At 39.3% G+C, this 22,110-nt stretch overlaps 1 protein-coding gene across 6 annotated transcripts in view; it reads left to right on the top strand.

Moving 5' to 3' along the window:
• Positions 1 to 16,513: 16,513 nt before the first annotated feature.
• Positions 16,514 to 22,110, top strand: part of ppp6r3 (protein phosphatase 6, regulatory subunit 3) — a 41,186-nt gene continuing 35,589 nt past the window's right edge. For 5 of the 6 annotated variants that reach the window (XM_050072223.1, XM_050072222.1, XM_050072221.1 and 2 more), the window contains exon 1: positions 16,514 to 16,716. The gene's annotated coding sequence lies outside the window, so the exon portion shown is untranslated. Of the gene's footprint in view, positions 16,717 to 16,850; positions 16,904 to 22,110 lie in introns of those variants that run through there. The other variant, XM_050072219.1, reaches the window with a different exon arrangement.

The raw sequence follows: 22,110 nt of genomic DNA, 5'->3' as shown, positions 1-22,110 counted from the left end.
ACCTCTTTAAAGCAAGGCCCTTGCTATATATATATATATATATATATATATATAAAAGCATAATTATAAGGCTACGAAAACCAAACGAATTTTATTTTATAGCGATTATACACTTATATAAACATATTAATGGGTAGAATATTCAGATTCAGATTCAGATTGACAATAAACCATGCCAAATATTACACACTGGCCCTTTAACATTAGTGAAAGATTTATTTGAAAATAAATAAGTATTTGCTATACTGAAGGCAAATAGCTTTTGAAAAGAACCAGCGTTGGCAGTTAGCCAACAGACTAACCACAGACAAGTCTATGGGACTTTTTTTTCTACAGTAGTGCCCTCAGGAATAAGGTGGATATGATATTTTAAAGAACTTCAGTTTTGAAATTCCACATCATAATGTCCTGATTTTGTCTGAGTAACACTCTGAGGTGGTGTATGGTCATTCGGAAGTCAAATTGGTCTTCAGAAATGTATTCTGTATTATTCAGTTTGACTAAGTATTCACACAGTTGAAATTAAATATTTTTCTGCAGGCGGTGGTTATTATTTCCTAAATTTTCATTCATTTGAATTATTTTTAATATTAATTCATTTCATTATGTATTATATATTCAATTACGTATGTATTTTTATCAATTATGAACAGACTGACTTCGTATGAATGTGAAATTGCTTATGTCAATGGAAGGTTGCTGTATTTTGTAGTCAGTTCTTAATGCTCTTACCATAATGCCTAGTATACTGCAAGACAACATGTGGGCTACTTTGACCACCTTTTCTGAAGTGCAGCTTGACAGCAGTGTTCTACACTGAGTGGTGTTTTAAGTTTTAAGTGTATTGGATATATGTGATACATTGCCCAGCCCTAACTTTAAGATAAACTCATCTCAACTACACATGCAGGAGGTTTTCACTAACAACAAATGAGAAGGATTCAGTGTTTGGATGGTATGTTTGGAATACCTCTCTGTCCTGCTCATCTTCCTTGCTGAATGTAAAGCAGTGGTTCATCTGAAGGAAGGAAAAGCAGAAGGACCAAATAAAGATGTGAGGCAAAGAAGGAGAGTCAGAACAGAAAAACAATAATGACAAGAGGCAGAAGACATTTAGGACAGGCATTCATTATAGTAGCGCCTTTAACAGGGGAGGTCAGGTTGATAGGTGGCTAAAAGAAATGTCTGATTTTGACACCGGAGACTGAATTTCATCACATCTTCAAACAAAAGTTCAACATCAGTTTCTTTTAACCATGCCCACCATGTTTCGCAGGCATGACCTGACCTACTCTGCCTTACTCTGCCTCTGATTGGCTTACCCTGACATACTTACCCTTACATGACCAATCTCACCTCTCTTGCCTAAAGCTACCCAACCCAACCAACGAAGGCAGTGAGTAATAACCAATCAGAGGGAGCATAGGGCAGGTCATTCTTTCGCTATCCTGGGAATCACAAATTTGTTTCTCAGACAGTGCGACAAAACTCTAAACTCGACAAAATAGATTTCCACTGGAATATTGTATGAAAATACTGAAAACTTAAAACTGAAGCTGAAATTTTTCATTGCATTCCTTTCTTGTTTGTTTGTGCGATTGTTTTGATCCCTTGGGGGCGCAGAACAAGATGAAAACATGACATTCACATTTTATCACCTCATGAGGTTTTATGGTGAACATGTAAGCAAACAGTCACATATCCAGCATTAACACAGAGCAGTATTAGCATTCACTTGGAGTTGTGTTTGAGTCCACCTGATGATTGTAAGTTCACTTCAACATTCACTCTCTATTACCTCTGTTTTAGTCTCCATCAACCCACTAACACCTGCTAATGTCTGGCTTATATACGTAATGCGAAAGGTTACAATCTACATTCATACCTGGGTCAAATGATTCTGCAGTAGACACAGGTATTTATTGGCTCTGGCTCCAACTGGCAATAATGGAAAAGCAACACCAGGGTGGACATTCTAATTTTAGCGCCTTCACCAGTGAGACGTAATTACATGCCACCACAAAATACTGTCTGTGTCCGGCAAAGCAGTGCTCAAACATCGTTCCAAATTAGTCTACACCAAGTTTGAAAGAGAGAGATAAATTAATCAAGTAAGGAATATATAAAAAGAAGTAGCCACCGTAAAGTTTTCACAGCACTGGCCTCCATGCTGCTTTCTACTGTCTACTAACCTTCCAGCCCGTCCGAGAACGTGACACACCAGTAAAAAAAATTGAAAGTCATGCTCATCTGTTGCAGAGCCCTGTATACAGCTCTGGTCTACTGGCAATGGGTAAGGAGTCTATAGCCTATTTTAAGTGGGGTTACTCATGTTTATTAAAAAAAAAAGCATACATGCACTAATTTGGTGGAAAAGAGGTTCACCAGCTAGCCTCTAAAACCCCTTTTCCACCAAAATAAAACATGTACACGGGTTTTTTTGCTATGTAAACGGCTCTGCAACCGTATGCCGAAAAAGTTAGTTAACAGTAGAAAGTAGCATGGAGGCCAGCGAAAAATCTTACGATGCTTACTTCTTTTTAAGTATTTCTGACTTATTCAGTTTATTATTAAAAAATCATTTTAAAAATCTACTTATTCAGAATTTGCACATTCATGCGGGTGTTATATTTCCATCACTGCCGATTGAGATACAGTAAATACCTGTGACTACTGCAGTCATTTGACCCAGGAATGAATGTTGATTGTAACCTTTCCAATTACATACAAAAGCCAGATGTTAGCAAGTATCTGTCTGCTGTTTGCTGCTAAGCAGGTAGTGTAAAGTGACTTTATCTGAGCGCTTTCCAGTTAAACAGCTGCACTTGAGGCTGTTGACAGCAGAGTTTAAGGGCTGAAAAACAATGAGCTAAAAGAGGTCACTCTCCAACAAAATGCCATATGTAAACAAAAATATTAGTTAAAACAGGAAGGTTAAGCCAGTACTTTTTAAATCTGACAAATTCTGAAACCAGTAAAAGCAATTTACTGATTGCCAAATATCTAAAGAATTAAGGATAGCGCTGCATTCTGGTACCACTGACTGTATAAAATAATGGATGTAGCCACTGTGACGTCACCCACTGGTTTGTCGACTCCTGTTTTGAAGACTCGAGTTTGGTATTTTGACAATGGCTAGCTTGGTTTGTTAGAGCCAGAAGTGACCACATTTGGATGAGAGGGTGAAGCTCACCCTGAAGCTTCTTTCCCACTGTACAAAAAAACCCACTAACACCTGTTAACTTCTGGCTTTTTTATTTCATGGGAAAGGTTAGAAATGGCATTCACTCCTGGGTCAAATGACTCTGCAGTAGTCATGGGTATTGATCAGCTCCAGCTCCAGTGAACTTTGATTAGCAGTGATGGAATTATGACACCTTGGTGGATGCACTAATTTTAGCCCCTTTTGCTGGTTAGATGCAATGACGGGCCACCACAAAATACTGTCTCTCCCTGTCCAAGCACTGCTTGAACATGGTAGAAAATTAGTCAGTAGTAAGTTTGAAAAAAATAAATAGTCACTGTAACATTTTCACTGGCCTCCATGCTACTTTCTGCTGTTTACTAAGCTATTTTCCACCCTGTCTGTGATGTAGAATGTGACACATTAGTAAAAAGAAAAAGAAAAAAAAAGGCTCTGGTCTACTGCCAATAGGAAAGTTGCCTATCACCCTGTTAGCAGTTTTCCTGTATTTAAATAGCCTGTGTACATGCACTAATTTTGGTGGAAAAAGGGGTATGACTGTGAGCTAGACTTGCACTGATTACAATTTTTTTGGGCCGATATTCAGTCACTGTTTATTTTATGTGTGCCTTCTGATGTTAGGACATACTTAATAGTTAAGAAATGACTCAGATGCATTCATGCCATTACTTTCTTGTAAGGAACATGTAATACAGCAGGCTGAATAAACCAGAACAGGCTACCAGCAAAGGACAAGTGAGCAAACTGAGGAAGGTATATAACGGAGACCTTACACCACAGAGTCTCCTACAACACTAAGCTCCTCATCTCTTAAGCGGTTTAGTAGAGTGGGATAAGACTGGACCAGAGTTGACTGTATTTGTGTATCAGAAAATCTAATCCAATTGCCTTCAAGATCAACTCTCACACAGCTAAAGAGGCAGAGGAGCATGCAGCAGTGGTCACCTGGGCTTGGCAAACAGCATGTTGTGAAGCTCAGGTGGCATTTAGACAAATGAAGATTGAAGGCTCTATTTTTGCGAGAGCTGCGGCACAGATCATAGTCAAGTAAGCCTGGCCCAGTACGTCTGGGTGAGCCAAACACACTTTTGGTAATTCAATCAATTGCTCAATCAATCATTTATTTGTCACATGAAATCATACAAGGTACAATTCCAGTGAAATGTGATCCCATCATCTCCTCGTACTTGTGCATTGCAATTTTGTCCTTTGTTGCCTCTTCTTACTACATTGCTGTTTTGTAATTGTCCATGTTTCCAGACTGGCTGCAGTGAGTGTGTTTCTGGCATCCTGCCATTACTCAATGGTTCTAATTAAGCTATCAGCTTTCAAATTTAGCTTGAGGTTGTTTTATGCATGGGCTAACTAACAACAAAGATAATAAAGATGAATACTTCATTCAAAAATATGTCTTCTAATGAACTTTCCTCCTGATACATCAGAATGTTCAACTGAAATCAGGACATGCACCGTGGACCGCACAGGTCGCTATAGCAACAATCAATCAATCACTCAATCCATCAATCAATTACTCAATCAGACAATTGGTTGCGTGAAATCATATGAGATACAATTTCCTGTCCTTTCACATCACTGAGGGCATGCTTTGTAGTTCGTTTACATATCTTGACCTCAACAAAACAGCTGTATGGTCGCATCACCTGAACACGGGCAGTGACTCTGCTCTGCAGTTGCCTCTTAATGGCATATAGCAATGATCCAGAGTGTTTATGCCCCTTGTGGCACAGGGCAAGCAGGAATGGGACAGCATTTCAATATTCCTACTGTCACACCAGTCCTTATAAAGAGCACGCTTCCTGCTGTTTTCTCATCAGAGTCCTCTGCTGCATCAGGTCGGAATAACACTGCAGTATTCCAGGATTCAACCATGCTTCAATGAAACAAAAGACCCTGATGGGGGTCGCAGCCAGTGTTTCATTCCTCCAAAGGTAGCTAGCTTTTAAGATTAAGCTGGCTAGCTAATAAGCTAACTATCTCACGAGATGAGTCTTCATCGTCCACAGAGCCAATGTGCCTCCTCTTCAGATGCTCAGATGTGCTCCCATAACAGGACTTTTTTTTTTTCAGAGTTAACAACAAAATGCGCCCACTCTGGGGATTTTTGGTTGTGATGGTGTTGCTATCGTAATAAGCTATGTCACTATGGTCGTCAGCAGTGACTCACATCATAGCCAATTCCATCACCTACGAATCGATTATCAAATTCATTGGCAACTAACTTAGTCATTGATTTTTGTTGACGTCAGTTATTCATTGCACCCCTCATCCAGATCTTTCTCACTCCCAACTCGTCAAATATCCTTGCTTTGTCAATGATTTTAGCCTCTGATACAGACGTTCAGAGGCACCTTTTGCGGCAGTAAGATATGTACCGGGCAGCGGCTATTTCTGATGCCACCAGCCGCAACCAAACTCGTCAAAAAACAGCTACATTGTCAGTGGATGTCTGCGTCAGACACCAACACACCCAGACACTCATTGCAACATTATGATATTCACAGAGCTGCAGCTATCTCTGACACAGCTGCCAACTGCCATAGTGTAAAGAGCAAGAAAGTTAGTAAGAGCCAGAGTTTAATCCCCATCATGATGTTTTTATCTAAACATAACCATGTGTTTTTGTTGCCTAAACCTAAAAAAATTAATTTAAAAACAAAGTGTTTTACCTCGTAAGTTCATTTTGAAAACAATGTTAAAAAAATGGATAAAAATGGATGTAGAGAGTAGAAATTGTACGGAAATGTATTTTGAAAAGACACAATACATGTAACAAGTGTCAATGTGAGAACCATGACCCAGCTAGCTAGCAGAAGTTAGCAAGAGTGGCAACTAAATTGATTTCCATCCATCCATCCATCCATCCATCCATCCATCCAAAGCCAACCACAAAAAGCATCACCAACACTTGCAAAATAGACATAGGAGCCTAACTTTGTAAATAAGTGAAGTTGAACTGACTCAGTACTGTACTAGGCAATATGCACAGGCTGTTTTCACAAATTTTTCATATGTTTTCCTACGAAAAGCAATGCACCCAAAAACATACATATCCCATGTATTTTGAAAGGTTGTGATCACCTGACCAGTGTGCTGACGGCAGTAAACAAGGAAGCAGTCCTGTGCGCTTGTAAGGAGGCAAGTTAGAGTGGGTCACAAAAAAAACGACTTCTATTCGGCACTTTCCCCTGGAGTTGCATGTTCAGATCTGTGTGAACTCATTTTAAGGTATGTCCTCACCATGTTTCTTTTCCTTAACCTAACCACAGTAACTTTCATTGGCTTAACATAGCCTCCATAACTTAATTACGTAACTGTGCATTAAGGGCGTCGTCAAAAAACCCCAAAACTAACTTGCGCCCGGGACTTTCCCTGGAGTCGCGTGTTCGGACCCATGTGAACTTTGAATGCCTGAGTCATTTTAAGGTACTTACTCACCATGTCTCTTTTCCTAAAGCTAACCTCTCTAGCTATTTATTGCCTAAACCTAATCTCCGTAATTTAACATTAATGACGCAACTGTACATTAGGGATGTAATGTCATTCATGGGGCACAAATTTCTAGGATATCATACGAACTGCTGTACATGCATTTTTCATAGAATAACATACGAACCGTTCTATAAGAATGCGTTAAAATGTTAGCTTACATTAGCTACCATAATAACACCAGAACAAGTAAGGCTGTCGCAAATAATCCTAATTCTAACTGAACTGAGCTAAATTTGAATTAGACTTTTTGTGTGCAAAAGGAATAACACATTATTTCTCATGTCAAAAGTTCCATATTATCCCTTTTCAGGTTAATTTCAGTATATGACTGTGTGACAGTTGGTCTGTTTACAACTTGTCTGATCATCTAAGCCCTTGTTTGTCTTGCCTCATTGTTGCTGTATCAGGGTCTTTCCTAATCTCAGCAATTGCCTTGGTAATTACAGTGTTATCATTGGTAGAAATGATGACTAAAACTACAAAAATAGGACTTAAACAGTGATGAACTGTAACGTTCCTTTAATGTCCTTAGTATGTGAAGTGAAATTAAACAATGCACCCACTAAACAATACATGCTGAGCTGGAATGCATTTACACTATGCTGGCCTGTGTTACTCCTAAATATATAGCGCTTGATTAAAATTTACAAAATATATAACCTAATATACGCTGAGTAATCTTTTTTTTTAGACACACCTGTACTTTAAGATACTTAATTAGAAATCCTACAGCCCAGGGTCTTTGTAAGGTTTTATTTGATGAGGATGATATGTAAACAGCTGCTGTATTTGCTGTGTTTAAGTGGTTTACTCATATGACCTAATGTGAGAAAGCTGCACTCCTTGTGGTGCGATTGATGTGGACCATTTTCAGATACAGATACAACCACCACAGCAGGTTCAGTAAACACTTCTGCCAGACACACAACAAACAGTTATTACTCACCTATGAAGCATAATCATAATCCACAGATCGATATTATCCAGACAGAAATGCTACTGACACAGTTCTCACACATTCCAAAAAGTCCAGATGATCTAAATCCAGCAAAATATTTAGTCCAAACACATTATCACATCTACAGATATCCACAAACGGTCGTGTTTCTTGACATACTATCCATAATTTATTCTGTTTGCATGTAAATATGGTGACTCTTCGCTGTCAAAATGGAGGCAAACCCCTGACCTTTTGATTTACATCTCACTTGGGTTAATAGGAGCTTCCAGTGCTGTTGCTCTAATATCTCCCAGTTCGAGTCATCTGCAGGTTTTTTTATCAAGAAGATATTTAGGCAAACATAAAAAACTAGTATTTCAGTATGTTGAAACTTATATAACACAATGACAGAAGCACTTTAAGTGATTCTGACTGTTGGGGAAAAAACTAATGCTCCCTTTCACATGAGACCATGCATGTACATAAAGATGGAAGACGAAAAGCTTTCAATTTACTTTGGGTCTGCCTCACATAGAGGTTTTTGGTGAAATCAGGTGATTTTTATAGGATCTGTATGTTTTGTCCTGTTCATGTGTATGAGAATGAACAAAACACTACCACTAATAGAGAGGAATTTCTTGGAAACTATTTTGACCGGATTATTTCCATTCTAGTTTGAGTATCAGTGTGAGATTATGTGGGGGGTGTAAGTCTTCAAGTAGGGCAGACTCAGTGGTACTGACATCCATACTAATGGGGCATAAAAAATGCTTTCTTCCTATCAAGTGTGTCCTCCTGTTTTGAGTATCACCAGTCACTTTTACTGAGCTGAAATTTCTTTGAGATGGTTTCCTGTTGAGATCAGTTCTAACACTTATTACTGTTGATCATACTGTAGAATATAAACAGGGGACTAGGTTTAGTTGTCTCAGTTGCCTCAATGTAAAATCAGTCGCATTATTACATCATTTCAAATGAAAAGATGTTGACAGCTGACCTAAGGCTATTTATGCCAAACAGGTAAAATTGTGATGAACATAATGTTTCCAAACAGAGGCTCCGTCCCGTTATTATGCAGCTGATGCAAAACGTTACCTCCTTGTTGTAGCTCTGTAGAGCCGTCAGAGCGGTATCTTGCTCTCCCGTCTCCATTTGTTCTATGATGACATTTAAATCCATCTTCATCGCCATCGAGCTAGCAGCAGCAGCTTCCTCCTCAATTCACGGTCAGAACAGGGCTGTGCTTGTGTGTTTGTCACTCTCAGTGTATAGGCTACACACGCTATAGTTTGTCACCACCCACCGATGACTGCATGATGTCTGAATCCCTTCCAGCCGGGAGAAGCGATTAACGGACAGGATTTGTGTAAACCGAGTGAGGCGTTCAGGTGTCCCAGGGAAAAGCAGGAGAAACGCCCTTTCTGATTAAATAGCGAAAGCTATTTACATATTGGTTGAGGCTCTCCAATTTACGACTTTTAACAACAATAATAATAACTATAATAATAATAATAACTATTATTATTATTATTATCATTATCATTATTATATAAAGGAGGATGGGAGTTTTTAAGTAAACCCCTTCAGATAACCCACGTATAAGTTATGAAAGCAAGATGGAAAGTTATGTCGGCCCTACTTTTTTCATGTCTATTAAAGAGTGTAAAATGTAATTGTAATAGGCTACGTTTTCACAATAGTGGCTGTTTAAAAAAAACAGGAAAAAAAAACCCCAAATGTATCGCCACACTTGTTTAAATAGTTTGATAAATCAAAGACTTTCTACGGGACAGGAGGAGACCAAGGATCAACATAAGGACAATGTGGTCACCAAGGGATGTAGAAGGTTTAGGCCTCCCCAGTGCAATACTGTACAACCTAGCAATAGAAATGTCTGGATTGAATATGCACTGGAAGGCAACGGATTCAGAACTGAGCTGAATCAAAACTGGACAGAAGCTAGCAGTCCCCTCAAACCTTTGGATTACCTTTCACATGGTTTAAAGACTGTGAGACCTGAAGACTCTGCAAACCCAGTGCTGGCTAATTCTAAAGCAATGTGGATAGAAGTATACAGAATTTTCAGTGTGTCTCAAGACAATCATATGGATCTTTGTGGCATAACCCAGCCAAATGTGTTTACTGGAATCAGTGGCTTAAAAAAGGGATTCATAAGATAAGTGACTTGTACCTGTATTTATGTCTTTTTCAAAACTGCAAAAATATGATCTGGACTATAAAGGTAATTTTTGAAAGTACTTACATATCAGAAGCTGTATCACTAAGGGCCAGTTCATTCAGGATAAAAACATACAGGGCAGCTATGTTCTACAAAGTCTTCATTGGGTTACAAATCTAAGGATAAAAATCTGAGGATCATTTGGCAGAGGGACCTAGGGTGTGGATTAAGCAATGAGGAATGGTTGAAAATACTGTCAAATACTGGGAAACATATAAAGGAGGCAAATGGGAAATTTACTCAATATAAATTAATTAATACTCCTACTAAGCTCCACAGAATGGGTCTATGTGCTAATAATTCATACTGGAAATGTCAGAAAGACACAGAAACATTTCTACATGCAATCTGGGGATGTAAACTGGTTAACCCATTTTGGGGAAAAAGTTGTGGATCACATAGGGAAATTACTATTTGAGTTCTGTGTAGTTCTGTGTAGCTACCAGGTGCCTGTGGTGATATGTTGAGATCCAGTAACGATACTGTCGGTTTGTTCAGATCTGACTCAGTAGATAAATAAACATTTGAATTATAAAAAACAAACTTATGGGTTAACTGGACACACTTCATCTGGGGGCCTCTCAAATTTACTATGTTGTAATATGTTTGTAAAGGACCTGTGACACCACTTATTCTCCTCATTATATTTATTGATTATATATTATTTATTTATATTTCTTAGTTACTGTATTCATGTTCCTCTCTTCTGTCTGCATGTCATCGCTTCTTAATGCGACCTCATCGGCTCTTCTGCCACCAAAGAAAAAAATCCCACTGTCTCTGTCTTTCCCTGAAGTTAGTAAAAACAATTATGTCTTGCATCTTATTTACTTCATGTCATTATATTCCATTAGGCCATTAAATTTAAAGTTTGTGCATTTTGTGAAAAAAAAAATCTATCTTGGTCCTCACAGGATTTTCCTTCTTATTTCCCAAATCCAATAATTACTTTCTTTCCAATAATTACTTTATTGATTTTTTTTTACTTTTCAGAACAGACAAAGCAACAGAAAGAACAGCATTGGCGTAATTAATAATGTTAACAGTAACTGAATTTCATTAAGCTACCTCAGTTTCAGAGTCCTGGTATTGTGCATGCTGGCTCACTGCCAAACTGTCATGGTATAACCTGGTCACACATTGCTTACATTAACCACTCGTTTGTATAATCACACAAATATATCAATGATAGCTAGTACCTCTTCGTACAATTCTCCTGTGACAGAGGTGGGTGCCATTTTATTGTCCATTTACTATTTGTTATGCATGAGTAAGACACTATTCTGTTTTATGACAGTACGCCGTTTCACGTCAGGGTTGTTGAGCTTTACGTGTGTGTGTTTGCTTTGGCAGTACGAATGGCACAGCGAAGCAAACGGCAGCTATGTTTTCATGCAAGACTGAAACCGAGTGAGACTCGTTATTCTTACACCACACAAGAATATAACATTTGGCGATGAGGATGGCTGAGTTTTCCTTACCTCCAACGGCACCGTTTTTGTCTGGATGACTGGAGGATTTCAGTGTCTACCTCAAGGCCATGGCTTTGGACGACATCCCGGACAAGAGGAAGGTGGCGATGCTCCGTCATTGTCTCGGTACGGAGGGTCAGGATATTCAGAGCCCTCGGCTACGCAGAGACCTACGAGGAAGCTGTCGCCCTCCTCACCAACCACTTTTGCACTCTTCCGGACAGAGACCTCAGATGTTGTACCTGGAATATGCTGGAGCCACTCTCCCAGTTCGGGGGTCACAGCCCCGAGTGCTCTGATTACCACAGGCACCACTGTTGCCTCTGCTCCCCACATCTTTTCTAGCTCCTCTCTCAGCCCTTTTTTTCAAGCTTTTTGTGTTCCTTCTTCCTGATGTTGCTGTTGCTCGGGATTTCTGTCACCACTGCTTCCTTCTGATGTTTGTCCATCAACACAATGTCCGGTTGATTATCCATCACTAGTTTGTCAGTCTGGATCTGGAAGTCCCACGGGATCTTAGCTCAGTTATTCTCAACCACCTTAGGAGGTGTCTTCCATTCTGACCTTGGGACTTCCAGCCCATACTCAGTGCAGATGTTCCTGTACACTATGCCAGCCACTTGGTTATGGCGTTCCATGTAAGCTCTTCCTGCCTGCATCTTACACCTTGCTATAATGTGCTGAACTGTCTCAGGAGCATCTTTGTACAGCCTGCACCTGGGGATCTGTCTGGTGTGGTAGACCCCCCCATTCTGATTGATCTTGTACTAAGAGCCTGTTTCTGTGCTGCCATGATTAATGCTTCTGTGCTGTCTTTCAATCCATCCTTTTCTAGCTACTGGTAGAATTTCTTGATGTCTGCCACTTCTTCAGTCTGTCGGTGGTACATGCCGTGCAGGGGCTTGTCCTTCCATGATGGTTCATCCTCCTCTTGTGCATTCTTAGGTTTCTGCTGCCTGGGGTATTCACTTAGCAACTCGTTTTTAGGGCCATCATCCTGATGTATTCCTGGACATTGGTCGTTTCGTCCTGGACAGTGGCTCTGACGCTCACCAGTCCTCAGCTCCCCTTGTTCCACTTAGTGTACAGTCTCAGGGTGCTGGACTTGGGATGAAACCCTCCATGCACTGAGCGAAGCTTCCTTGTCTTGATATCAGTGGCCTCTATCTCCTCCTTTGGCCAGCTTATTATACCAGCAGGGTATCTGATGACTGACTGGCAGGGCATACGTGTTGATGGCTCGGACCTTGTTCTTTCCATTCAACTGAATTTTCAGGACCTGCCTTACTCTATGTGGGTATTTGGCTGTGGTTGACTTCCTTGTGGCTTTCTCATGGTTCCCATGTGCCTGTGGGACCCCAAGGTACTTGTAACTGTCCTGAACATCTGCAATGCTACCTTCTGGTAGTTCAACACCCTTGGTTCTGATCGTTTTCCTTCTCTTGGACACCATCCAACCACACTTATCTAGTCTGTATGACATTCCGATGTCGTTTCTGTAGATCCTGGTGAGGTGGATCAGTGAGTCGATGTCTTGCTCACTCCTGGCTTGATGCCATCCATGTAGAGGAGGTGACTGATAGTTGCTCCACTTCGGAGCTGGTATCCACAGCCACTCTTTGTGATGAGTTGGCCAGAGGAGTTTGGGCCTATGCAGAACAGTAGTGGAGACAGTGTATCACCTTGGTATATGCCACGCTTGATGGTAACTTGTGCAATTGTCTTTGAGTCGTTTTCCACAGCCCAGTTGAGTTCTTAATGAAGGCTGTTAGTGTCCTGTTGATATTGTACATTTCCAAGCATTCCAATATCCATGTGTGTGGCATCAAGTCGTAGGCTTTCTTGTAGTCAATCCAGGGGGTGCACAAGTTGGTCTGCCTGGTCTTGCAGTCTTGGGTGACTGCTCCATCGACCAGTCGCTGGTGCATGGCTCCCCTGGTATTACAAGCAATTCCTTTTTGAGCCTTGCTCGTGGATTGGACAATGTGCCTGTTCATCTTAGCCACTATGATGCCTGACAGGAGCTTAGAGCAGGTGGATAGCTCAGTGGTTAAAGCTTGTGACTTTGATGCGGAAAAGTGGGGTTTGAATGCCTGTCATGTAACACATATCTCTGCACCCTTATGCAAGGTTCTTAATGCTGCTGGCCTCCTTTTGGATGAATGCAACCTTAAAAACAAGAGAGTCATACCGGGTCGTATGTCACCCGGGTCAACAAGGTATGCGTCAGGTGTTGGGGCGCCAGGGCAACCTTATGGGCTACTGGAACAAAACATAGATGAACTAGAGCAAAGAATATATATATATATATATATATATATATATAGGTAAGTAACAGTGTAATGTACAGTATATTGTCAAGAGATCCACAGCATTGTCACTAACTCATCACCATGACGCAGAAGCCCACTGGTTACAATAACTTATTGGGACTCTTGAACTGAACTGTCATTAATGTTATGTAATATTATGTTAATGTGCTTTTCCCACAATGACAAGTCAAAATGTCTGCTATAACTATATATTAACATGATGTCATCTTTAATATTATTTGTTGGAAAAAAAAACACATCCTATGACTGAAATGATTACACTAACATCCTAGAATATCAGATTAATGTCATCAGCTGCAGATGAATGTCATCAGCTGCGTTTTTGTGTCTCTGTAGACCTGACCTGTCCATTGAGATGCATGTTGTTTATTTATATTATTCCCAGGTCAGAAGTAAAGTCAGGTCTGCATGTACATCATTTTGTATTTAATAAATGAAAATGTTTCTTACTGAATGTTCTTATGTCTGCCATTCCTTACTCTGCACTATACAATTTATACAGAGTGTAAAACCTACTAGTTTTACTATTCTAAAATAGTTTCATAGGATGGGAGCAATAACATGTTTATTGTAATGAACATGTTATTGGATGGGAGCAATAACATGTTCATTACAATAAATGTGAAGAGGAACAATGTATTCTTTGTAAATTAAGCAAACCCTTCCTGGCATAAACTTGAGGGTTTTTTTTGTTTACATTACAAAGTTCACCTGCCTGTAAATGACGAGGTCAGATATGTCATACCAAATATGAGCATGCCTTTAATGGACTTCAACACTGAGGCCATTCCCCTTAAACATCAAGTAATGTGATGCATTAAAAGAATGTGATGATATATGCACATGTCCGTGTCATAACTGAGTTTGACTTCCTTCCTCTTGCACTCCAAAACTGACTGCAAAGATGTTCTTTCTTAGTTTAAAGATGATGTGCAACCCATTGCAGTCATTTGAAATGCACAATAATACTGTATATATTTTTTAAGACTTTAAGTGGACTAATATCTTGAAAATGTTAGAATTTACAAGCAAAACACAATTTGTTTGATGTTCACAAAAAATGCTTTTAAGAATTTTTTTATCTCAATGTTTCATTTACATGTAATCATTTGGCAGACACTTTTGTCCAAAGCGACAGAAAATCATACATAATGCCTGGTCAGATTATCCTTAATTTTATTAAAAAATCATGTGAGCTCTTCTCTAAATGCTTTTCACACTGCTCCTTAACTGTTCTGCAAATAAGAAATGGAGTGTCATATGATAGACCATCTGATTTGATCGAACTCTGACCTGTATTTAACTGTTTAACTTTGGCTTCTTTGAACACTGTACATACATACTTGCTTATTGTACTGTGCATTCTATACTGGTTTATTGTTGAGCATGGAATTTAATTCTTTACCTTGCAATCAATTTATTAAGCCGGAATTAATTGTTTTATTAGGAAAATGACTGTTCGATTAATGGATAATGAATGGTCTGTGAATGCATGTTTTCCACTGATATAGCCCGACCTGTAGCCACAAACGTGTTTCACTGGCTGTGGAAAAGGCTTCCTAGGCTGTATGTTTTAGAGCTAAGTTTTGATGAAGCACAACCATGGGTTTGGAAGTCAAGACAATATCTCCCAGTGATGGGAGAACATTTCCAAAGAAGAACCAGACATGTGTTGTTCATTACATAGGTATGCTGCAGAATGGGAAGAAGTTTGACTTTAGTCATTCATATTTTTTATACCCTGGTTAGATGCCAAACTGCATTTGATAGTACTTTCAGCTATTTAACCCTGTGTAATGATTATAAATAATGCATCTAATCCAAATTAATCCAAACATGGAGTCTGGGTTATTGCGATAACTAAGGTTCTATCGCTGGTTTGCTGTAAGCTTACATTATGAAATAAATGTAATAAGAATATCATCATCACCATCATCATCATCATCATAAATAAAATCAAAATGTTACATTGTTGCATTATAGATATGGAACTATATAAAACTGTATTTATCCTGAGGGAAATCACTGTGCAGCAGTTGCAATACAAAGTTAGAGGAGTGCAGATACAAAGCCTGCAATATTCAAGGACTAAATCACAAAGTAGAAAAAGCAGTGTATAGCAAATATAAAACTAAATATAAACTAGTTAATAGTAAGGTAGATGATATAAAACTGGCTAACAGTAAGGTCGATAATAAACCTAAGGTACAAAATATGAAACTAGCTAACAGGTAGATAATATAAAAATAACTAACATAAAGGTGCAAAAATATAAAACTAGCTTACAGTAAGGTGCAATATAAAACAAAATCAGGGAGATAGATAATATAAACCTAAGGTATACATATATTTGCAGTTGCTTTTCAGACGGGGCAAAAGGTGAAAATCATCTCAGGATACTGTATGTCTACTATCACTATCCTTCAGTAAATTGGGCGTTACTCAGCGAGCCAAGGGCGTGCTCGTACTGTGCCAGTACGTTCGATTTGTCATGCCAGGCAAACGTGCGAGCGGGGTTAATGTTTGACAGTGACCGATTTTCACCAAATTTGATTATATAACTCATGACATGAACCGACATTTATTCTTACTTCTTCTGTGACCATACGCGTTTAACTAAACATCTACAGTTGATAAAACTGTACAAACTCCGCTCTTCCGGGCCACATAATATGTATCTTCGATTAAATGACGCAATGAAGTGGCACGCTCTGTAGCCAATAAAACCGCAAGGCCTGGTTTGAGCGACGGGTCTACAACCAATAGTTTTGCGGTGACAGAGTGAGTGACAAATGCCGTAGCTGTAGTGGGGGAAGGGGTCGCTGAAGTTGACGGAACCGCCATCTTGAAAAGTGCCCTCCGATGATCTACCTTTTCGCGCCTGTCAGAATCAGTTTTAAACGCTTTATTTTCCTTACCGGAATTTCGTGTTTTCTCAGTGTTTGTTTTGTTAAGGCCTGGGGCTAATGGCAAGATAAGCTACATGCTGGAGACTCGCCGTTTGCCGTTGTCTATTGGTAGGTACACTTGCCAGCCCATGCACTTGGTTGGTGCTGAAGAGACGATTAGCCAGCAGTCTTTAGATAGCCGGCTAACGTTAGCTGGCTAGCAAGAAGCATACTTGGCCATCTTAACACTGTGCTGTCAGACACTCTTGGTGAACCTCTAACGTTAGCTAGGACTGTGGTAACGTTAACGTTGCATGTGAGTGTTACTAGGTACCGGTAAGCCATATCGTCATGTAGCTCACCAACTTAGAAGCTAAATAACGTACGTCTCAGAGCTCACCGATACCGATTGAAACGACGTAGTCCTAAACGGTAGTTTGATGCTGATTTTAGGTGTTCAGATTAGCTAACAATGGCTAACGATGGCTAGTGACGTTAGCCAGTTTGCCTGAGCCGGTGCGTTTCTGTTAGCGGTAGTCTGTTTTGGGCCCTGGTATGTAAATGATCTGACGTTACTGTAAACGTAGTATTTCAACTGCAAAACGCAAATAATGTTAGTCAGTGGTAACTTATTTTGGCAAGGTAATAGTTTGAATGATCAGATTTTGTTTCCCTGACGTTTCAAACCACTTTCAGTCGAAATTAAAGCTATTACTGACGTTCGGTGTAATTAACTGTAAAAGGGCCATCATGTTTATTGTTTCAGGAACGCTGACTTTCCGTGCGATAGGTGGACTAACTAACTTAGTAACTTATCGTCAGAATGGGCGGTTATTAACGTTATTGCATTTTGAGACAACGCTGCGTCTTCAACTGGTTCAGTCCGTTGGTTTGGCATTAGAAACTGTAAATTACTGGACCGTATAATTCTCAGAGTAGGCATTAGTAGCTCTGTTCATTTTAGTAAGAAAACGCTGTAGTCTTTTAATTTGGCCGTGCGCATACAACATAGGTTGGAAACCTAACAGTGAAATGTATTTAGACTGACAGTAATGCTAGCTGGTTATGTTTAGATCGATTTTGTTGGGGTCTCGTGACAGTGACCGGTGGACTGTGGCATCCAATCAGGCACTGTGTTATTATAGCTGTAGCTGTGTTATAAAGTATTTTATGGCTTTTGGCCTTTGGTATACGTTTCACTTTTATTTTGTTGCATTGTAGAGGCACGCATTTTGTTCACTGATTGAGTCTTTTAATGGATGTATTTTATAGTTGCAACACTTATGCTAGTGGTGGACAGCTGTTGCTAAGGTAATTCACATAGAGAGAGAAAACCACAACCAAAATCAAAAGAACATGAATGCACTTTGTATGATCGTGACTTGCCACATTGTGGTATTATAAGTAGTTTTGAGCTCATAGTGGTCATGTGTATTTGTCATGTGTATCAAACGTAATCATTGCAGTCTCTCAGTACCATTTCATTCTTCTTCAATATAAGTAGGCACAAGGATTATGCACCAGCGCACGCTTTACCCTCTCTACCTGTATGCTTTCCAAAGTAAATCACTGTGTTCGCATGTACACAGGAAAACAAGTTGTCTGGGAAATCTGTTTGAGGCAGAAAACATGAGAATAGGTGTACACGCATGGTAATAACCTGGTTAGCGTAAAACTAGTTTCCCTGCAGCTGGCCAGTAATCAGACTTCTCAGAATCTGATTACCACCTAATTTTAAAATTAAAACTGGAATATTTGATATAAAAAGCTGCACACTGAGTACATTTATATTTTTAATTTAGTGGTGCATTTGGACTGGTGGCACACTGAAAGATCAGGCAGTGAGTAGACCACACAATTTTCCTTACAGAGTGAATGTTTCTGACATTTACAAATGCTGTTCAGCTGTATAAATGGTTTAGACCTTGTGTATCTCAGTTGTAGTCTGAGTTAGGGTTATAACCATTTGGAAAAAGCTATGAATAATGATCTCTCTTTATATCTTACAGCATAACATTCCCTGTACTGTCTCATATACATGTATTCTTGTAAAAGATCCTATAAGAAACCCAACTAAGCACTAAGCATATGCACGGCCAAGAAATGAGGTTTCTCCAGTAGAAATCAAACTGTGTTAATTGTGATTTATGTAATCCCTTAGTCTAATTAAGGAATCAGTACTTAGTGTAAAGTATTGTCTGGCTATTTAGTCTGTTTGTATTGTGTACACTGTGGCACTGAAGGAATTAAATTTATTTTCCTTGTATACTTGTATATGGAGAAAATGACAGCACATTAGAAAATCTTAAATAGCTCTGTATTATGTAAGCAAGCCTGCATCACAACTTTTTTATTGGTGTCCTGTATGTATTGTGTGGTACAGTGTATTAAATTTAACTAATTAGGGTACTACAGTATTTTATATTACACCTAATTAGAAGAGAGAGTACATTTGGATCTGTTTTAAATCATACAGCTTGTAATCTTACCTAGCAGTGGCAAGCTGCTGTGCAAACAAGCAAAGGGTGAACAGTCAGTTTTGCCTCATACAGCTAAAATACTTGTACTTATCCGTGGGAAACTCATGATTCGGTTCGACTGCGATTCTTTGGTGTCTGATTTGATTCAAAATCAGTTCTTAATGGGATGAATAGAAAAGGGAGCACAATTTTCAGTCTGTTGCTCTAGGAGGCTTTATCACGCACCAAACCATTCACTGGTGTCATCATTCCACTGAAATATAAAATGAAACATAACTGGCAAGTAAGATAAATGGTCAGCAGCCTTTTTATTTTAAAAAAGTTATCTGCATTAATTAATTAATGAATTAATTTGAAAGCTTCTCACATTCTCCTGCCTGTACGATAATAACAAAATGAGGGGCAGGCTATTAACGCTTTGTCTCCAGTAGTGGAGAACAGCCTCTCTGCTGCATTGTTAGCTCCTGGGAAAGCCAAGACTAGACTTATTTTCTTCACCACAGTGTTGTTTGAAGTTGTTAAATGCTACAGCGTGTGTTGATCAGCCAGTTTTGTTTGTTGATGTTACTGCTGATCTCTGCTCAGCTTCGTTAACGTTAGTCTCTGGATGATGGCATAGGAAGTATTTACAATTTAATTCACATTCTTCTTGCAAATGTAATAATTTAGACATTAAATTAAAACATGCTTACAACCGCTGCCTTTTCTGAAGATGCTGCACTGCCCTTGTGGTTGAGTTCTGCCTTTTTTTTTATTCTGTTAACATTGCGTTATTGACTAATATTTAGATTTTTTTAAATTTTTTTTATTTCTGAATCGATGCTGAATCTTCCACAACAACATTGTGGTGCATCTAAGACTGGTTTTTTTTGTTTTGTTTTTTTTACCACCCATTCCTCATGCACCTAGGTTATTTGTTTTTAGACATCCCTTGAGTATAAAGTAACAGTCAAGCTAAGGAAAACAAGTGGTCAGCATTAGTGGTTTGTGTATATATAAGTTTAAGCAAAAGGCTTTATTGTTATTTGCCCAGGTACAGGGGCTGTACTATAGACTGAGAATAGGGCTGCTCAATTATGGCAAAAAACATAAACATGATTAATTTGGTTAATACTGAGATACTGATTATTTAACCCAGTACTGACTGACATAAGGAAATCTTTGAACTTTAAAAAAAAGCTTGTCTTTTTAACAGTAGATTGACTTGAACTTCAGATAAAACTAACTCTGGTGGCTTGGTGGCCATAATTCTTACTGTAGCAGTTAAGGGACTCTTATACTATCATATTTTTAGTAAGAAAAAAAAACAGATGTTGGTAATGTAAAGTAATTCGCCATCATGAGACTCTGACCTGTTGATTATTCCTGAACTGCAGCTTGCACTTGCTTATACAGAGCAGGTACAACACACTGACTAAAATGCAGATCTAAATTGTAGCAGGGCTCAAGTACTTTAACCAAATGCTTCTATTTGGTATTCTCCAGGACGTGCAGTAACCTATATAAGAGTGTGGTGGGATATCCACAGTGATTAATACTCTGTAGCAGTAGTTATTACTTGGCACAATCCAAATCTGCAGTGGGAGGCTGCCTGAACACAGTTGTGGAGAGAAGGACTGGCCTTCCAGTCTGTGTCTGTCTTGTTCAGCTAATCGACCTTCTAGGGTTTTGCCTTCTTAAATCTAATGTTAACAGCCATTCTGAGAGCTCCACTTTGTAACATAATGATGGTCCATTGGGCTGCACCTGCAGTGGTTGCGGCAGCAGCAAGTAATTTTGAAAAATAAAGTCACTAGAGGGTCTGTGAAGTCACTAATTACAGAAAGAGAAAGTCAAAAGAGACAAGACAAAACAAAAGCACCATAGTGAAACTGAATGTGGAACAATAATCATTTTATCACAATTATCTTGTTTTCGTTTTTGTTGGAAGCCAAAATTGCAATTGAAAATGAAATTTGATTAATTGCCAACCCTCACTGAGAATAGTTTTATCAAGGTTGTTTTGGTACTTACTTACCACCAGCAGAGGTTTAAAGATGTTGCTTGTAATACTCACAGAAAGCTTTTTACAGTTCTGAAAAGTTCTCACAGCAGCAACTACTATCTCTTCTGTTGCAGCAACAGTCACCAGATAAAACATAAATACAGTTTTGCAGCACCTTGCTGGATGATGTTGCTTTGCTATACAGCAAAAGTTCAACTTTTTGTAAGGCAACGCTGTGTTCTTTTGCCAGGCACCCATTCTGTGTCAAGGGCCAGGTTCTATTCAAATTAATGAGAGAGCTGTGTTTTTACATGCAGTGCTCAAGTTGGCTTGAATGCAGCTTTAAGAAGGAATTTTCATGCTTCCCACTGATGCTTTCCAGTGCCATTATTTAATTGGCCATAAAGGGTTATTGTTAGGGTTTGGTATGGTTCACATTCAAACTGACACTGGTTCCGGTACCTGGAATTTGGCATTGGTACCCAACTGTACCTTTTTTTGGTATTGTACTTTGTTGCTACCAGGCTGCAGCCCGCTTTGTGGCAGTCCTGCCACTTGTTCAAACCCAGCATTCTTACACAAATGCGCTCTCAGATACCAGCATTCAGCACCAATGGATTTAATGTGGATCAGTATTTAGTAGTACCAATGTTATTTGCTCGGTACCCTTAATTCAAATAAACACAAGAAATTTGTGCTCTAGCTAAAGGATCAGCACTCAGTGAATAGCCTCCTAAGCCCTATGATAAGCTATTATGGCAAGGCTTAACTATACAGACCAATGAGCAGTGATAACTAACACGTCTTTGGGGTCATCAGGTGGGAATTTCCTTTCACCAGTGTTTCGTCTAGTTGGTCCCACGACACCTCCAGGAGGCTAGACAGTGATCTCTGGCGTCCCAGAGACACTCCCCTAATGCCAGGTCTCACTGCTCCCCGCACCAACCCAATAACCTCCTTTACCTTACATTACACATGGCTTTTTCAGCCCAAACAGCATTGTTTACTTACACTAAAAAGTACAGCATTCCATACCTAACCCTCATTGTTGTATGTTGT

Source organism: Epinephelus moara, chromosome 20 (assembly GCF_006386435.1).
Source record: "Epinephelus moara isolate mb chromosome 20, YSFRI_EMoa_1.0, whole genome shotgun sequence".
Classification (NCBI taxonomy): domain Eukaryota; kingdom Metazoa; phylum Chordata; class Actinopteri; order Perciformes; family Serranidae; genus Epinephelus; species Epinephelus moara.
Note: the sequence above shows the minus strand (reverse complement) of the source record. Positions and strands in the feature narration are given on the sequence as shown.